The following is a 17406-nucleotide window of genomic DNA, read 5'->3' on the forward strand; positions in this document are numbered from 1 at the left end:
CCTCAAGGCAAATGCCGGCATGGTACCTAACTTAAGGCCACGGCCGCTTCCTTCCCTCTTCCTTGTCTATCCTTTCCAATCTTCCCATCCCCCTCCAAGGCCCCTATTCAGCATAGCAGGTGAGGGCGCCTGGGTGAGGTACTGGTCATCCTCTCCAGTTGTACCCAGACCCAATGTCTCACGCTCCAGGATACTGCCCTTGAGGCGGTAGAGGTGGGGACCCTCGCTGAGTCCGAGGAAAAAACCGACCCTGGAGGGTAAACAGATAAAGAAGAAGAAGAAGAAAAACGACCGTAACTTAAAGAGCTTCCAGTTTGACACGGACTGTGTATGGCTATGGTCCCTGTATCTAAAATCACGTTGCACTACAAGCTTGCCATTTGCAGATTTCATTGCGTGAGATAATTCATTCTATAGAGCCAGATATCTGGAAGTTTCCTCAGGAACTCTTCCGCGCTGTGGGTGCCGCTGTTCGAATACATCTACGGCACCACTGGATCTCGTAAGAGGCACTGAAAGGGCTCTCGAATTAAGAGCGTGGGCTGGCGACCACGGATTCTAAGCTGAGCCTGGCATTGCTTCCACTTCCTTGCAGCAGGCTCCTCACTTTCACCTTCCCTATCCGATCTCCCTCAGTCATTTTCACTTTTCTTCCGATCCCGAAGGTATTAGGTTTGCGAGGCCTTGGGAGTTTCATTTTCACAGCATTCGAGGCACTTCCTCTTCTTTTGCCTTTACCATTATTCCTTGAAATGTCGATCCTTTTCCCTTCTCTTCGTGTTGACAGAGGATGGTTGCCCATCTTTACTTCCTCTTAAAATAATACTCACCGGGCGAGTTGGCCGTGCGGTTAGAGTCGCGCAGCTGTGAGTTTACATCCGGGAGATACTGGGTTCAAATCCCACTGTCGGCACCACTGAAGACGGTTTTTCATGGTTTCCCATCTTCACACCAGGCAAATGCGGGGGCTGTACCTTAATTAAGGCCACAGCCGCTTCTTTCCCACTTCGAGGCCTTCCCCATCGTCGGCATAGCAAAAAGAAATAAAAAAATAAAAAAACAATACTCACCACAACCACTCAATAGAAAATCTATAAGATGAATGACCTGAAAATCCATCCTGGTTATAAATAGAATTGAAGTAGTCTAGCCTTCTTATTTTTGAGGGTCATGAATTTTGTCTCTCGGCGAGATTGCCAATTCGTAATCCCATGGATCTTTCGCGACCAATTTCGTGGTGCATTCTGCGGGCTAACTCAACATCTCTATAGCTTTTCAAATGTATTGTGGCTCTACATTATCACAAATAACCCGGGTTTAAGTGAGTAATAAGTCCAACTTTGCTCTTACACTCTGGTACCTCGCCGGCATCGTGATCGATTTGAGATTAATATTATTCAATCCCGGTGGAAGTTTCTTCTTATTTGTTCTACGTCATATAATAATAATAATAATAATAATAATAATAATAATAATAATAATAATAATAATAATAATAATAATGTTTTTCATGATCAGTAAAATATTTTAAAATGAGGTTAAATGGCGTCGGCCTTTCTGGTCGATCTCCCTTTGTATATTTTGTCTAGGATCCTGGCAGAATCAGCACTGAAATATTTCAGATTATTCATAACACCAACTCAACTTCTTATTTTTGGTCGCCCTCCAGTCTCAAAGCAGTGATCCACATGATTATCTGAGTCGACTTATAATCATCCTGAGATTAGTTTAGAAGTTGCCGGATAACAACTTTTCAGATTTATTTAGCCTGATCACTCATTGAGCTCAGTGTAAACTCCTTTCTGCAACCTAAAGTCTCTATTTACCATTTTTGGGTCGGTTAACATTCAAAGCCATATGGTATGGCTCGATTGAACTAAATTATTTTTAATTTCCCTTTGAGATGGAGTGACACTTTTCGAAGAGAAATCCTGCCATTTGTAGTCACATTGCGTAACCATTATTATATTCTACTGCTAACGTCATTATCAACCCAGTATTTGATCTAGCATAACGGAAGGCACTTGTTGTTATAACCCCTTCATTTCCAATTCCTGGTGCCTCAAACCTGTATATATTGCATTATACAGTAAATACACAGCTTAATTTTACTTTTCTTTAAAACAAAAAATGTTTCCAATACATCCTGCCAGATGTAAAGTTTATCTTGATATACTGGAGTGTACGTATGTCTCAATCAATCAATCAATCAATCAATCAATCAATCAATCAATCAATCAATCAATCAATCAATCAATCAATCAATCAATCAATCAATCAATCAATCAATCAATCAATCAATCAATCAATCAATCAATCAATCAATCAATCAATCAATCAATCAATCAAGCAAGCAAGCAAGCAAGCAAGCAATCAATCTAGCAATCAATCAATCAATCAATCAATCAATCAATCAATCAATCAATCAATCAATCAATCAATCAATCACTACTATCTGCATTTAGGGCAGTCGCCCAGGTGGTAGATTTCCTATGTGTTCTTTTCCTAATTTTTCTTAAATGATTGCAAAGAAATTGGAAATTTATTGAACATCTCCCTCAGTAAGTTATTCCAATCCCTAACTCCCCTTCAACCGAATATTTTCCCCAAGTTTTCCTTTGTTAACAAGTCACAAGTGAATAAATAGTGTATAATACAGAAGACACAACAATCAATCAGGTATAATTGATCTGCATTTAGGGCTGCCGCTCATGTGACAATTTCCCTAGTTGTTATTCCAGTTCTTAAATGATTTCAAAATACTTTGAAATTTATCGAACGTTTCCTTTGATAAATTACTCTACATACAATTCCTAATTCTTCCCATAAATTAATATTTGCCTCAATATTTCATCCTAAATTCCAATTTTCCCTTTACATTTTGATCTTTCCTACCTTTAAAAGCTTCACCGAAACCTATTCGTCAAGTAATGTCATTCCGCGCCATTCCTCCACTGACAGCTCGGAACATATCACTTAGTCGAGCAGCTCGTCTCCTTACTCCAAAGAGATCTCAGCTCAAAGTTCACAACATTTTGTCGGAAATCACCAAGAATATATTGTGCCACTTTTCTTAGATCTTTTTCAGTTATAGTATCAAGTATTGATGTGGATCCGATATACTAGAACCATACTCAAATTACTGTGGTCTTGCCAGCGACTTAAACGCCCTCTCATTTGCATATTTACAACAAACTCTGGACACCCTCATAAACATGTGATGAGGTCTTTCTTTACCACATCGTTAATGTGATTACCGCAAAGATGATCATCCCGTATATTAACTTCTAGGTACTTACAGTAATCCGTATGAGGTACATTCACCCCAGCAACAGAGTAATATACCGAGCTCGATAGCTGCAGTCGCTTAAGTGCGACCAGTATCCAGTATTCGGGAGATAGTGGGTTCGATTCCCACTGTCGGCAGCCCTGAAGATAGTTTGCCTTGGTTTTCCATTTTCACACGAGACAAATGCTGGGGCTGTACCTTAATTAAGGCCACGGACGATTCCCTCCCATTCCTAGTCGCTTTCGGTCCCGTCGTCGCCATAAGACCTATCTGTGTCGTTGCGACGTAAAGCAACTTGCAAAGGACACAGTAATAAAAACTGAGGTGAGTTTTCCTCTTGATAAGAAACATACAACTTGATTTTTAATTCTGTTTACCACCATACCGTTGGCTGATGTCCACCTCACAACATTGTCTGGATCTTTTCTTGTAGTCGCTCATAATCCTATATTTTATTTACTACTCTATAACTTACAGTATAACATCCTCCGCAAATAGCCTTGTCTATGATTCCATTGATTGTATAAACATATATAAAGGTCCAATAATACAGCCATGTTGGACCCCCTCTTAATAATTGGAGTATCAGATAACACTTCACTTACTCCAATTCTATAAACTCTTTTTTCTAGAAATTTAACCAGGTCTATATCTAGCCAAAAGCCCCCATTTTCGTCACTAGTCTTCCATGATCTACACAATAAAAACCCTGAGATCTAAAAAATCGATTATATCATGCTGAAATACTACAAGTTTAGCCTCACTGGAATAACTTTTTCTAAACCCGAACTATATTCCATCATACTAATTTCGAAGACGTGTCTATTATAATTAAAAATAATGCTTTCCAAGAGTTCACAAGCAACACATGTCATGCTGACTGGCCTTTAATTATCCGCTTTAAGCATCTCACCCCTTCCCTTGCACACTCGGGCTATTATAGCAACTCCCCATTCAAGTGGTATCGCTCCTTCATGCAATCACTAATCAAATAAGTATTTCAGATATGCGATTATATCCGAACACATTGTATTTCATACATCCCCCCAAAACATTTTCATTCTGCACCATTGTTAACCAGCTTCCAGTTAATTCTAGAAGCTTCCTTAACGCGAGCCTCAACAATTCGCCAGCACTATTGATCTACAGTATATTCTGCCTGCCTGCCCATATTGTAGTCATTCCACCGACAGAGTCGTCTCTCACCTGTCCACCTGCAATCTCGCTCTTCTTTGTGACAATATGTTCACGTTAAAAACACGTATCATTTAATCTATGGTACATATTCACGAAAACTTATCCCTGCGACTCAAGACGTCCTTAGTAAATAGAGGAAATGAAGCATATACACTGACTGACAGAGCAAATGCAACACCAAGAAGGAGTAGTTCGAAAGGGATGAAAGTTGGGGAAAAAACAGAGACGGCACGGACGAATAATTGATGTTTATTTCAAACCGATATGCAGGTTACACAATGCGCACGGCATCGACTCAGTAGGATGTAGGACCACCGCGAGCGGCAATGCACGCAGAAACACGTCGAGGTACAGAGTCAATAAGAGTGCGGATGGTGTCCTGAGGGATGGTTCTCCATTCTCTGTCAACCATTTGCCACAGTTGGTCGTCCGTACGAGGCTGGGGCAGAGTTTGCAAACGGCGTCCAATGAGATCCCACACGTGTTCGATTGGTGAGAGATCCGGAGAGTACGCTGGCCACGGAAGCATCTGTACACCTCGTAGAGCCTGTTGGGAGATGCGAGCAGTGTGTGGGCGGGCATTATCCTGTTGAAACAGAGCATTGGGCAGCCCCTGAAGGTACGGGAGTGCCACCGGCCGCAGCACATGCTGCACGTAGCGGTGGGCATTTAACGTGCCTTGAATACGCACTAGAGGTGACGTGGAATCATACGCAATAGCGCCCCAAACCATGATGCCGCGTTGTCTAGCGGTAGGGCGCTCCACAGTTACTGCCGAATTTGACCTTTCTCCACGCCGACGCCACACTCGTCTGCGGTGACTATCACTGACAGAACAGAAGCGTGACTCATCGGAGAACACAACGTTCCGCCATTCCCTCATCCAAGTCGCTCTAGCCCGGCACCATGCCAGGCGTGCACGTCTATGCTGTGGAGTCAATGGTAGTCTTCTGAGCGGACGCCGGGAGTGCAGGAGTGCAGGCCTCCTTCAACCAATCGACGGGAAATTGTTCTGGTCGATATTGGAACAGCCAGGGTGTCTTGCACATGCTGAAGAATGGCGGTTGACGTGGCGTGCGGGGCTGCCACCGGTTGGCGGCGGATGCGCCGATCCTCGCGTGCTGACGTCACTCGGGTTTGCGCCTGGACCCCTCGCACGTGCCACATGTCCCTGCGCCAACCATCTTCGCCACAGGCGCTGCACCGTGGACACATCCCTATGGGTATCGGCTGCGATTTGACGAAGCGACCAACCTGCCCTTCTCAGCCCGATCACCATACCCCTCGTTAAGTCGTCTGTCTGCTGGAAATGCCTCCGTTGACGGCGGCCTGGCATTCTTAGCTGTACACGTGTCCTGTGGCACACGACAACACGTTCTACAATGACTGTCGGCTGAGAAATCACGGTACGAAGTGGGCCATTCGCCAATGCCGTGTCCCATTTATCGTTCGCTACGTGCGCAGCACAGCGGCGCATTTCACATCATGAGCATACCTCAGTGACGTCAGTCTACCCTGGAATTGGCATAAAGTTCTGACCACTCCTTCTTGGTGTTGCATTTGCTCTGTCAGTCAGTGTATATTAGTATAAATATAACGAGCACTGGAGCACCTGTTGTAATTATTTTGACTGTCTAGTCAATTATAACAAAATAAGGGATTAAAGGTAATAAAAGAGCATATATATAAAACCCTGCCTGCTGCCATTTCTTGATGGATACAGTACTTTTGTATCCATCTCTTGGCACAGGCCAGAGTACAGTGTAGCTTCCACCGAAGTCCCAGTCTCATCCACAGCTGTGACAATATGGAAGCTGCTGGGGTATGGGTGGTGCTGAGTAATGACATTCAGAGCACGACTAGTGCATCTGAGTGTTATGAAAGGTGTTGCTCATAGGGTCAGTCGTGCTGCAATAGCACTTTATGACCCAGTGAGGAAAGCAATGGCAAACTACCTCACTCCTCGTCTTGCCTAGTACGCCTCATTTTGGTGCTGCCATTGGTTTTTGCGGTTTCCTTATAACCGCATAAACTTTGGTGGTGCTATTTGAGGATCCAACCAGCCTCTGGGCTGATGACCTAACAGACACACAGACATATATAAAACCAATCAAATACATTGGTATTGATAATTTATATACAGAGCTAAGCTTTCAGCAAGGAAATGTTTTCGTTAACTCTTTGCGACGTTGTCGGCTTTACCAGAAAAAATGCAGTTAACGTTTTGTTTATTGTGCGGTCTCTGGTCGGACGTATTACTTAAGATGCTTCTGTGAGCTATTCAGTTGACTTTATATAAAAATTAAAGTGCATTACGTGCGATAAAATTAAAGCGATAACGCGAGAAAAATATAGAATTGCTGTGATAACTGCTGATTGGTTGAAGTTCCTGATATTCGTATTCCGGGTTGATTATTACACCCATGATCTAAATAGTCGCCTGAAGAAGAAGTGAGTATTCTTTCATTTCATACGAACTACGATTCAAATAAATCTTTACACAGATATTAAAAACAAGTATTTTTAAAGAAGTAATCCTTATCACGATGTATATATTTAGAAAAATTGTATGACATTTGAAGTCCAGTGTGGAATTCCAGAGGAAAAACATTTTGCAGTTCTCGTCAAGGAAGATGTGGTTTTCGTAAGTTAGTGATAATTCAGCTATAAACAAGCATTCCTCACATACATATTCACGTGTGTAAAGCCGATTATTGCTTGCGAATAATCTCTCTGAAGAAGAGAATTCCGGATCTTATTAGTTAGAACAGTTCCCGTTCCTGGCTCCAAACCACATTCGGTGTCTCCTATGAAGTGTCAGCTTATATACCGCAACTATATCTGTAAGAAAATATTGCCAACAATGTTTCTTATCGTATTTAAAAATGGACTGTAACCGATGCATGTGGAAGCAGGGTTGAAACTCTCAATACTAGCATTTCGCGGCCCCAATCAATTGTGGTTGGGTCAAACAAACATATTATCACTTCTCCATTACAGACGAGGACATATGCGTGCGATCGAACTGTTAGTGAATGTGCACAGCCGTGTTTATTTGGTGCTTACCATTACGAGGAAAATATGTTGAAAATAATGCGCAGTTTGATGTTCTCGTTCTATTGTTTCTATCCCTTATCAACAGTGTTCGTACCACGGCGTATATTTATAGCACTCGGTGAATACACGTGTAATAAAATAGTTGAAAAACAAAAGCTAATGGAAACCGAGCTCTATAATTTTTATTACTGCACTCCCTTAAATAGATTATTATGTTCTGTATAAATACGCCTATGCGTTAATGTATTAATTACCTATGTGACTAATAAAAGATTCATCACCGGTGAGGTTTATTATTTACTGAGTACTGTACATTCTGGCATGGTCAAGAACATTTTATTTTATTTATATTTATTTCTTCAAACACACTCGTCCCTGAATCGTCTGATATACTCTCTGTTACTCCTCGCGCACACATGGTGTGAATGAACATCTTCTTTGGAGCTTAATGTTGTATCAGCTCCCGCTTGCAGCACTGTGAGAGCATACAGCGAGCCACCTGGTGACGAATGAACGTACCACTACGGCTCAAACGGTAAGGCATTCTTAAATTCAAACCCTCATTAATGTAAAAGTCTTTATCATCAATCATTAAGTCACTACTGATCTGCATTTAGGGCAGTCGCCTAGGTGGCAGATTCCCTATTTGTTGTTTTCCAACCCTTTCCTTAAATGATTGCAAAGAAATTGGAAATGTATTGAACATCTTCATTGGTAAATTATTCCAATCCCTAACTCCCCTTCCTATAAACGAATATTTGCCCCAATTTGTCCTCTTGAATTCCAGATTTATCTTCATATTGTGATCTTTCCTACTTTTAAAGACACCACTCAAGCTTATTCGTCTACTGATACCGAGCTAAGATAGCTGCAGTCGCTTAAGTGCGGCCAGTATCTATTATTCGGGAGATAGAGGGTTAGAACCCCACTATCGGCAGCCCTGAAGATGGTTTTCCGTGGTTTTCCATTTTTACACCAGGTAAATGCTGGGGCTGTACTTTAATTAGGCCACGGACGCTTCCTACCCATTCCTAGACTTTTCCTCTCCCATCGTCCATAAGACCTGTCTATGTCGGTGCGACGTAAAGCAAATAGCAAAAATAGCATCTACTGATGTAATTCCCCGCCATCTCTCCACTAACAGCTCGGAACATACCATTTAGTCGAACATCTCGTCTCCTTTCTCCCAAGTCTTCCCAGCCCAAACTTTCCAACATTTTTGTAACGCCACTCTTTTGTCAGAGATCTCACAGAATAAATCGAGCTGCTTTCCTTTGGATTTTCTGCAGTTCTTGAAACAAGTAATCCTGGTGAAGGTCCCATACATTGGAGCCATACTTTAATATTGGGGTCTTACCAGAGACTTTTATGCCCTTTCCTTTACATCCTTACTACAACCCCTAAATACCCGCATAGCCATGTGCAGAGATCTGCACCCTTAATTTAAGATCACATTTATGTGATTACCCCAATGAAGATTTTTCCTTATATTAAAACCTAGGTACTTACAATGATCCCCAAAAGGAACTCTCACCCCATCAATGCAGTAATTAAAACTGAGATGACTTCCTATTTATGAAACTCACAACCTGACTTTTAACCCCATTTATTATCATAGCAATGCCTACTGTCCATCTCTCAACATTATCGAGGTAATTTTGCAGTTGCTCACACTCCTGTAATTATTTATTACTCTGTACAGATTAACATCACCTGCAAAAAGCCTTATCACTGATTCCACTCCTTTACTCATATCATTGATACATATATAAGAAAACACAAAAGCCCAATAATACTGCCTTGAAGAATTTCCCTCTTCATTATTACTGGCTGAGATAAAGCTTCGCTTACTCTATTCTCTGAGTTATATTTTATAGAAATATAGTTCATTTGACCTCCTGAATCCAGGATATCTGCTATATCTTGCTGGAATCCTACAAGTTGAGCTTCAGTGGATAACCTTCCCTAAACCCGAACTGCCTTCTATCGAACCAGTTATTAATTTCGCAAACATGTGTAATATATTTAGAAAGAGGGCTTTCACAAAGCTGACATGCAATGCATGTCAAACTGACTGGCCTATAATTTTCAGCTTTATGTCTATCACCCTTTCCCTTATATACAGAGGCAAATATAGCAACTCTCCATTCATTTGGTATAGCTCCTTCATGCAAACAATAATCAAATACGTACTTCATATATGGTAATATATCCCAACCCATCGTCTTCAGTATATATCGCGCGACCTTATCAATTCCAGCTGCTTTTCTAATTTTCAACTTTTGTTTGTTACTGTAAATGTCGTTGTTATCACAGGTAAATTTTCTTTAGTGTTTGTCACCTCCTCTATCTGGACATTATCCTGGTCACCAACAAATTTTAGATACTGCTGACTGAATAGTTCTGCCTTTGAAGGACCTCGCATACAAACTCCCCTTCCTCGTCATCATTCGAGATTTTCTTCTGAGGACGCGAAGAAAATTTCTCTGCGAAACGCAAAGGGTTTCACTTTGTTTCCTTGACGTGACGTAAGTCCATATCATATGTACAAGAACAAGATTGTTACTTGATCTCTCTCAGTCCCATCTTTAGTTGTGACGATATGAAAGTCACAGAAGTATGAGTAATGTCAGTTACTAGCATGTACCAACGGATTCACCCGTGTTTATTAATTCAACCTTAGATTTTTTAATCATACATTTAAAAGCATTTATTAATACACGTCGTTTGTACATAAATGAAACGAATTACCATTTCTTATTTATTAATAATATCGTTAAATTTAATACTTAATAAACCGTGTGGGGTGGATGGTACAAATAACTTTAAAACTAGTATACAAAAGATCATATTGCGCCGTATCCTGACGGCTCATTTGGCATATTTAATTATTTAATTAACGTGGACTGCAGTCTGTGGTACATGAGTAGTAAGCTAGAATTGGGACCGGAACTAAAGGAGACGGTCAGGCGTGAGAGACAAGCCAGTAATTTTCAACCGACCGTGAGAATCTAAAAATTTTAAAGCAAGCCAGCATCGAACGCACGTGTAAGGGAGTGTTACACCATTAGTTGAGTTGAGCCAATGAGAAATTAGCGGTGTGGCTAATTTGAATATTGGGAAGCACGAAGTGAAGGATCCAGAACGACCAACTTTATTCTGGGGGTGCTGTGCCCGTTATGAGATGGTGGTTAAATCCGTTATTTGTAGCTATTCCACAGGTCTGAGTATTTTAAGTATTTGGGAGTAAATTATGAAATTCAAATGAGTCAATATTCGGTATATATGAGTATGTTCATAATTATTTCAGTGAAATACAGAGACATTAAGCAAGAATATAACTCTGATTGGTTGATTGTGTAAACGCCCGGGGATTCCCCTAGCGCTAACAATGGCAGGAAGCATATTTAAGCTCACCACTGGATGGAGAGTCCTCCTTTTGTACTAGTCGTTGGCTAGTCTACTTCGATACTACCTAGTGTACTAGTGTTGGCTACTGAATGCATGATTCGAAGCAGTGTATCGATTCATTCAAGTGTCCGATTGAATAGGTTCACAGGAACGGCGAGCTCACGGCACACGATTCAGCTTACTCCCAGCGGACAGTGCTGAGTGGCGCACTCACGGCTCACTAGCGGGGCACTGGACGTTGGCGGGAGCCAAGCTTCCGCTGCAGCTAGACAGTGAATCATGGGACACCGAAAGAATTCTGCGCAAACACGGCTCAGTGAGACACAAGATACACACGGTTCCTTATCGGCACACTGGAGACTGGCGGAGAGCCGAGCTTCCGCTGCAGCGAGTCATACAGTGAGGCATGGCACACCGAGAGAATCGTACGCAGTCACCAATCAGTGAGACACAACACACACAGGTTCATTATCGGTACACTGGACATTGGCGGGGAGCGGAACTTCCTCTGAAGCAATACATACAGAGCCATGGTACACTGAAAGAATCGTATGCTATAATGGACTCTCGAGCTCAGCTCATTTGAAAATAATACCCACTTGCATTCACTGTCCCCTTCTTACACGGAGGTTTAAATAATAGATGGATTTATTTTCTGTGTTAAAAAGGGTATTCAAAATATAATTCTAAAGTAGCTAGTAAGTAGGTAGGCTATTAGGTTATGCTATTTATTAATTTAATGAATCTTAGTATTATAACTTAGTTGACATTTGATAATTAATTAAACTCGACTCTAGCCTGCCCTATGACTATAAATCTTGCTCATGACCACTCAAAAGTACCTGTTTTATATTGGGAAGAACGGCTCTGTATTCTCTCAGTTCGTACGTCAAAACGTTGTATAAGACTTCAATCATATGTGGACAGTAAGTGAGCCGACTGACGCAATAACTTAAAAAACAATATGTTGAATAAGAAAACCAATGGGCTACTGTACATCTCGGGTGGCCTATACAAAATATGACGATTCAAAAAATACTGTGCTGATAGAAAAATACATATTTTCAAAAATGACTGAGCGAGTTGGACGTGTGGTTAGTATCGCGCAGCTATGCGCTTGCACTCGGGGGATGGTGGGTTCGAATCCCACCGTCGGCAGCCGTTAAGGTAGTTTCCCCATTTTCACACCACGAAATGCCATGGAAGGCCATGGCTGCCACCTTACTAATTCCAGACCTTTCCCGTCCTGCGTCGCCGGAAACCTTCGAAGTATTAGAGGGTTCTATAGAAAGCAGTTCGGTTTTTAGGCAAGTTTATTCCACTGAAGCTCAACTTGTGGGATTTCAGCAAGATATAGCAGATATCTTGGATTCAGGAGGTCAAATGGACTGTATCGCGATTGACCTGTCTAAAGTATTTGATAGGGTGGATCATGGGAGACTACTGGCAAAAATGAGTGCAATTGGACTAGACAAAAGAATGACTGAATGAGTTGCTATATTTCTAGAAAGTAGATCTCACAGTATTTGAGTAGTCGAAGCTTTATCTGGTCCTGTGATAATTAAGAGGGGAATTCCTCAAAAATGAGTAAACAAGTGGAATCAGAGGTAAGAATCTTTGCGGATGATGTTTTTCTGTATAAAGTAATAAATAAGTTACAAGATTGTGAGCAACTGGAACGTGACCTCGATAATGTTGTGAGATGGACAGCAGGAAATGGTATGCTGACAAACGGGGTTAAAGGTCAGGTTGTGAGTTTCACAAATAGGAAAAGTCCTCTCAGTTTTAATTACTGTGTTGATGGGGTGAAAGATCCTTTTGGGGATCATTGTAATTATCTAGGTGTTAATATAAGGAAAGAACTTCATTGGGGTAATCACATCAATGGGATTGTAAATAAAGGGTACATATCTCTGCACATAGTTATGAGGGTTTTAGGGTTTGTAGTAAGGATGAAATGGAGAGGGCATACAAATCTCTGGTAAGACCCCAACTAGTGTATGGTTCTGATGTATGGGACCCTCACCAGGATTACTTGATTCAAGAACTGGAAAAATTCCAAAGAAAAGCAGCTCGATTTGTTCTGGTTGATTTCTGACAAAAGAGTAGCATTACAAAAATGTTTCAAAGTTTGTGCTGGGAAGAATTGGGAGAAAGAAGACGAGCTGTTCGACTAAGTAGTATGTTCCGATCTGTCAGCGGAGAGTTGGCGTGGAATTACATCAGTAGAGGAATAATTTTGAGTTACGTCTTTAAAAGTAGGAAGGATCACAATATGAAGATAAAGTTGGAATTCAATAGGACAAATTGGGGCAAATATTCATTTATAGGAAGGGAAGTTAGGGATTGGAATAACTTACCCAGGGAGATGTTCAATAAATTTACAATTTCTTTGAAATCATTTAATGAAATGCTAGGAAAACAACAGATAGGGAATCTGCCACCTGGGCGACTGCCCTAAATACAGATCAGTATTGATTGATTGATTGATTGATTGATTGATTGATTGATTGATTGATTGATTGATTGATTGATTGATTGATTGATTGATTGATTGATTGATTGATTGATTGATTGATTGATTAGCATTTTTTCTAAGAAAGGAGTTCATAGTATGAAGACCAGATGGCAGCAGAGAGCAATGCATGCTGTTTCTGCTGTCTTACCAGTACATAGTACACAGATGCACTAGGAGCGGTGACTTTAATGTGCCGTGAATGGGATCACTGTACCGATTCAGTAACGTGAACGGAATCAAATGATTCCATTCAGTAAAATGAATCGTATGTCTCATTAGTATAGCATACGCGACACGCGGAGCCGCTGCCACGTGGGCAGAGTTTTTCTTTGTCTGGTCACACAGACCAAGCACGGTGTAAATTTTGCTAGTGATCAATTATATTTAATTGCCAAGTGCGCTATGGCACTTTTTATTGCGGTAACTGTGTAAACTTAAATACTTCCCTACAGACTGGTAAGAAAGAAAATTAAAGGGTGACAGTATGCAGGACGTACTGAAACTGGTTGAAAAACAGATCAAAGAAATACTGCAGGCTGTTGTGTCAGGGGTTCGAGACCTGAAGGAAGAAGTAAAGTGCCCTGCGTACGAGAGTGCCAGCCATGGAGACTCGTGCTAGGGCCACCTGCAGCGACAGCGGCTCAAGCGCCAGGAAAGTAAAAACCCGGGCTTCGACGGGACAACATCTTGGCGGATCTTCCGGGTCCAATTCGAGACCGTGTGCGGGCACAACGGTTGGACATCGGAGGAAAGGGCCGTGTACCTAATCGTCGGACTGCAAGGACCAGCAGCGGAAGTACTACACAGACTTCAGCCGGGTGCCACTTACGAAAAGATCGTTAGAGCGCTCGACAGCCGGTACGGTGACCACCAGCTGGCAGCCGCCTACCGAGTCCAGCTAATGAAGAGGACCCAGCGCGCTAATGAGACGCTGCATGAATTCGCGCAAGATGTGGAGCAGCTAGCCCACAAGGCTCTGGATGGGCTGCCTCTGGACCACATTCAGCGGAAGGCAGCCTATACATTCATTGATGGGCTCCGGGACGCTGAGATCCGTCAAAAGCTGATGCTCAGCGGGGAGCATGACCTCAGAGAAGCCCTAACGTTAGCCCTGAGGGTGGAGGCAGTGAAGGGAATAGCCAAGAGAAGCGAGGACGCGCCGGAGACCCGCGCCGTTACGGAAGAATGACACACGCTACCACTAAGACGCCGACGCACCAACGAGATCACCTGTTGGAATTGCGGCGAGCGTGGCCACCTGCGGAGGAACTGCCGTATTGATGCGTCCCCTGACCAGGGAAACGACTAAGGGCCGACAAGGAGAGGGGCTCGTCGGCACCGCCACTACCGTCTCCTCGGTTCACGCTAAATGTGGTCACCGAGCGGAGTGACGACAGCTTGATCCCTGTCCAGAAGGAGGCACCATTTCAACACGCTGGGACAACGACGCCTACGAGTCTGGACCTTCGTCGCCGCCATCACGAATGAGGTCATCCTGGGCCTAGACGCGCTACGGAAATACGAGTCGACTGTCGACATGGGACGACCTGTATTGTGGCTCGGCAAACAAGAGGTAATGCTGCTACGTCCAGGGATGCGACCTCGAGTAGCGCGGTTAACGTTGGCCAGCGACGAAGTGATACCAGCCAACAGCGAGGTGATGGTTAGGACACGGTCAGAGGAACCCATACAGGGGACAGCGTGCTCGTGGAACCCGGTTCGCCAACCACCGATCGAGGACTCTACCTGGCCAGGACGCTCGTTCCGGCACGAAGCTGTGTGCCGGTACAGATATTGAATTCGACGTCATGGGAGCAAAGGGTACCCAGCGGGACCGAGCTTGGGACTTGTAAACCAGTCACGTGCGTTGTGCCAGTGGACGCCGAATACACACAGACCCTGGAATCAGGCGAAGGATTGGATAAGCTCCGGAAGATTATATCCGACGGCCGGAAACATTTAGAGGCGAGACAGCTCAGGGAGGTTAAGGAAATAATCCATGAGTTTCAGAACATTTTCACTCCTACCGAAGGTGACTACGGAAAGACGGGCAGAGTGTACCATCGCATTAACTCCGGCGACGCCGCTCCAATCCGACAGCCACCTCGTAGAGTACCCCTGGCGAAGAAGGTGGAAATCGACCAGATGCTAGATGACATGAAGCAGCGGGGAGTCATCGAGGAGTCGAACAGCCCGTGGTCATCGCCAGTCATCCTGGTGAAGAAAAAGAACGGCGAACTCCGTTCCTGCGTCGATTACCGGAAGTTGAACGACGTCACGAAGAAGGACTGTTTCCCGTTACCGCAGGTAGATGACACCCTGGACACATCTGGAGCCCAGTGGTTTTCGACTTTGGATCTGAAGTCTGGATACTGGCAAGTAGCGCTCCATCCGGAAGACAAGGAGGAGACGGCGTTCTCAACAGACCAAGGGCTCTACCATTTCATCGTGATGCCCTTCGTCCTCTGCAACGCACCGGCGACTTTTGAGCGACTGATGGAGGCCATGATGAGAGGGCTAACTCACGACGCTTGCCTCGTGCACCTGGACGACATAATTATTGTGGGACGCACGTTCAAAGAGCACGTGGAGAACCTACGGAAAGTGTTCGAGAGGCTACGTGGGGCTCACCTAAATTTAAATCCCGGAAAATGCCAGCTGTTCCAGAAGGAGGTCCGCTACCTGGGCCACATCGTGTCATCGGAGGGAGTAGCGACTGATCCGGAGAAGTTAGAAGCTGTCAGGGACTGGCCGGCGCCGAAGGAAAAGCGAGAACTAAGGAGTCTTCTCGGCCTTTGCACGTATTACCGCAGATTTATAGCTGGCTATGCAGACATCTCAAATCCTCTTACACGGCTCACCGAGGAGTGGTCATTCCTATGGTTAAGTGAGGCGGAGGCTGCCTTTCGAAAGCTGAAGGAGTCGGTGTGTACTGCACCATCCTCGGATATCCCAAGCCTGGGGTGAATTTCATCGTCGATACCGACGCCAGCGACGCGGGAATTGGTGGGGTACTGTCACAAGCGCAAGACGGCCAGGAGAAGGTGATCGCCTATTTCAGCAAAACGTTGTCAAAAGCTGAGAGAAATTACTGCGTGACGCGTCGGAAATTGCTGCCATCGTGAAGACCTTGGAGCAAATCCACAAGTATCTGTATGGGCAGCCTTTCAACCTGCGCACCGACCACTCCGCATTGACCTGGCTCCTGAGCTTCAGAAACCTGGAAGGTCAGACAGCTCGCTGGGTGCAACGCCTTCAGGAGTACGACTTCACCACCGAGCACCGACAAGGAAAGAAGCACTGCAACGCCGACGCTCTATCGAGAAACCGTGCCCTGCGAACTGTACACACTGCCAGAAAGTGGAGAGAGAGGCAGGCATCGTGGACGTCCGGGCCGTGAGGGCCACCGCCGCTGAAGGATGGGATCGAGACGCCCTCAGGAGGGAGCAGCTGAAGGACGACGACATCGGGCTGATCTTAGGAGAAGTAGAGTCGGGGCAGAGGCCGGAATGGAAAGACATCGCCGAACGCAACCAACCTATATGGCGTACTGGGCCCAGTGGTCGTCTCTCATGGTTAGTGACGGGGTACTTACCCGCACGTGGGAATCAACCGACGGAAAGAAGCACATTGCACTGCTGATAATCCCCAGGAGCATGAAAAAAGAGGTGGTGACCGAGTTGCATGCGGGCGCTACTGCCGGCTACTTGGGAGTGAATAAGACACTAGATCGTGCCCGACAGCGTTACTACTGGGTGCAGTTGAGGAACGATGTCAAGAGGATGTGCCAGCTGTGTGACACCTACACGGCGAGCCGGGGTCCACGTACCAGGAATAGGGGCCAAATGATGCAGTACAACGTTGGAGCACCATTCGAGAGTATCGCCATTGACGTCACTGGATCATTCCCCGAATCTGACGCAGGGAACCATTG

The sequence above is a fragment of the Anabrus simplex genome, chromosome 1 (genome assembly GCF_040414725.1).
Source record: "Anabrus simplex isolate iqAnaSimp1 chromosome 1, ASM4041472v1, whole genome shotgun sequence".
Classification (NCBI taxonomy): domain Eukaryota; kingdom Metazoa; phylum Arthropoda; class Insecta; order Orthoptera; family Tettigoniidae; genus Anabrus; species Anabrus simplex.